This window comes from Sinocyclocheilus anshuiensis, unplaced genomic scaffold, assembly GCF_001515605.1.
Source record: "Sinocyclocheilus anshuiensis isolate Anshui unplaced genomic scaffold, SAMN03320099.WGS_v1.1 scaffold246, whole genome shotgun sequence".
Classification (NCBI taxonomy): domain Eukaryota; kingdom Metazoa; phylum Chordata; class Actinopteri; order Cypriniformes; family Cyprinidae; genus Sinocyclocheilus; species Sinocyclocheilus anshuiensis.
Window position 1 is genome coordinate 2,028,627 of NW_015542356.1, and position 1,832 is coordinate 2,030,458.

The 1,832-nt window shown below is 34.1% G+C and overlaps 1 protein-coding gene across 4 annotated transcripts in view; it reads right to left on the reverse strand.

The window, feature by feature from the left end:
• The window catches only part of arhgef12b (Rho guanine nucleotide exchange factor (GEF) 12b), a 104,631-nt gene that overhangs the window by 89,617 nt on the left and 13,182 nt on the right, over nucleotides 1–1,832 (reverse strand). The window lies entirely within an intron of this gene.

Sequence of the window (1,832 nt, forward strand, 5' to 3'; positions counted from 1 at the left end):
GCAAGTTTTTTGGGCAGTGTAGAGTAGCGCTTGTTGTTTCTCCGATCACAAATGCAGACATTGTTTTATGTTTACGCGGCGCGATACAACGCAACGTGTAAAAAGACAGTATAAGTCATTATAATCCGTAATTATGTCCCCACTGGATGCAACAAATGCCTCGTTTATAATGGGTTTTAATGTTTTTGTCTCGTCGCTCCGGCCGGACAGGGCATCACAGTATGGTAGGGGCGTAACATTTCCATCATACGCTTGAGGTATTCGGCCAATCACAACGCACTGGATAGCTGGCCAATCAGAGCACACCTCGCTTTTCAGACCGATGAGCTTTGTAAAAATCGACGCGTTTCAGAAAGGCGGGGCATAGAGGAGAAACAATAATGTACAGTATGTGGAAAATAATGTGTTTTTTTAACCTTAAACCGCATAAACACATTTCATTACACCAAATACACCAAATAATGTTATTTTTAGCAACATCATATGACCCCTTTAACTAATGATTATTTTGCTAATCAAGTAATCTACTGATTACTTTGATAAGTGAGTAATCTGATATTTTTTAGTAATACAATATAGAACTAAGTGGAAAAACAGGCTTTAATATTACTATTTATATATAAAGTAACGATGGGGTAATAATAATTGGCCTCAAATAAAGTATTAAAACCAAGTACATGGTTTTGAACAACATTGTTGAATACATAATGTAATATGCCTATATTATAACAAATACCTGCAGAGGGCGCCAACGGCCTGGTGATGTTAAATGTGATTCAGTGACGTTTAAATCTATTTAATTTTAATATTTGGCCACATGCAAAGTCGGAAATTTTTATTTTGAAATCACAATGTACAATAAATCGCATATTTAGAAATATGTTGTATTCTCCTGTGTTGGCATAGGTTTAAATAATTAACAAATCAAGTGAGTTTTCCCAGATGAACGTTAAGCAACCCAAACTCACCGCACATGCAGAGGAAGAGTTTACCCCCTTTCACACATACAGTCTTTACTGGTAAGTTACCGTTAAGAGACCATGTGTGAACAGGACCTTTTCAAAAGTCCCTATAAATTCGTTCTGGCAATCATATCATTCTTATGGAGATGGCTTGATTACTCTGAACTGTTTACAAAGCTCCGCTGCTTTTTAAATAGCTTTCTATGTAAATATGACATTAGATGGAAATCTTTGAACATTGCGCTTCGCAGATTTTTCAATCTCTCGAGACCCAGGCTTCTTTTCCATTCATCAGCTGTAGGGCTGTCGCGATTCGTCGATTTTATTAGACTATTCGATTTTTAAAAATCCTCGACTTCATTTTGCTCAGGTCGACTAACCGGCAAATTACCGGAAGTGAAGCATTTCACGGACGAGAATCCATAAAACACATTATGAGACTGTTTCCCAAGGCTGCATGATATATTAAACCCATTTAAAAATCATAATTAAGCATAATTGTGAATTCACAAACGCTACGATTTAATTAAGCTATTGTTCACTTACATCTATTTTTATTACCACAAAATTTTTTTAGTATAATTATAGGGCCCGATGAAATCAGTTTTATTTCCAAATTCAGTTTTCTTTCCATTTCCATTTTCATTTTTCTATACTCTATTTTAATGGTTAAATTCAATTTTATTAATCAAAAATCCTGTCTAATTAATTGAGTTTTACAGTTTTATCTTTACCAAATTCTGCTTTCCATTATTTTCTGGATTCCATTTTAATGGTTCCATTAAATTGTAATAATCAAAAGCATCTCCAATTAATTCATTTTAAGTTTTTTTTTTTTTTTTTTCAGAAAAACTGCACATTTACATTTTG